The 586-nt window shown below is 45.2% G+C and overlaps 1 non-coding gene across 1 annotated transcript; it reads right to left on the bottom strand.

Moving 5' to 3' along the window:
• Positions 1-236: 236 nt before the first annotated feature.
• Positions 237-343, bottom strand: LOC141670029 (small nucleolar RNA R71). The gene has a single exon (XR_012554280.1). It is a non-coding gene; the product is annotated as a small nucleolar RNA R71 (small nucleolar RNA).
• Positions 344-586: the final 243 nt, after the last annotated feature.

Here is a 586-nt window from a genome sequence, read left to right as displayed (position 1 = left end):
TTTGGGGGTTCTCCTACTGAAGACCCCAACATGCACATCAGAGATTTCATCGAGATCTGCGACACCTTCAAGTTTAATGATGTGACTGAAGATGTTATCAAGCTATGCCTCTTCCCATTCTCTCTAAGGGTAAAGCTAAGTGTTGGTTACACTCTCTACCAGCAGGGTCTATCACCACTTGGGAGGATCTTGCATAAACGTTTCTCACTAAATTTTTCCCTATGGCGAAGACTGCTGTAATCAGGAATGCTCTTACTCAGTTTGCTCAGCAAACTGGAGAATCTCTGTGTGAGGCTTGGGATTGATATAAGGAGATGCTAAGGAAGTGCCCACACCATGGCATGCCTGATTGGATGATTATCAACTGTGTCTATAATGGATTGGGTGATACTTCTAGACCCATGCTTGATGCAGCATCAGGAGGAGCCTTGTGGGCTAAAAGCTACGATGAAGCTTATGAACTTATTGAACTGATGGCTGCTAATGAGTACCAGAATCCTTCCAAGAGGCTTACTCAGGGAAAAGTCGCAGGAATTCTGGAGTTGGACGCAGCTACTGCTATCGCAGCCCAACTTAAGGCTTTGAC

Source organism: Apium graveolens, chromosome 6, assembly GCF_009905375.1.
Source record: "Apium graveolens cultivar Ventura chromosome 6, ASM990537v1, whole genome shotgun sequence".
In the NCBI taxonomy this organism is placed as follows: domain Eukaryota; kingdom Viridiplantae; phylum Streptophyta; class Magnoliopsida; order Apiales; family Apiaceae; genus Apium; species Apium graveolens.
Note: the sequence above shows the minus strand (reverse complement) of the source record. Positions and strands in the feature narration are given on the sequence as shown.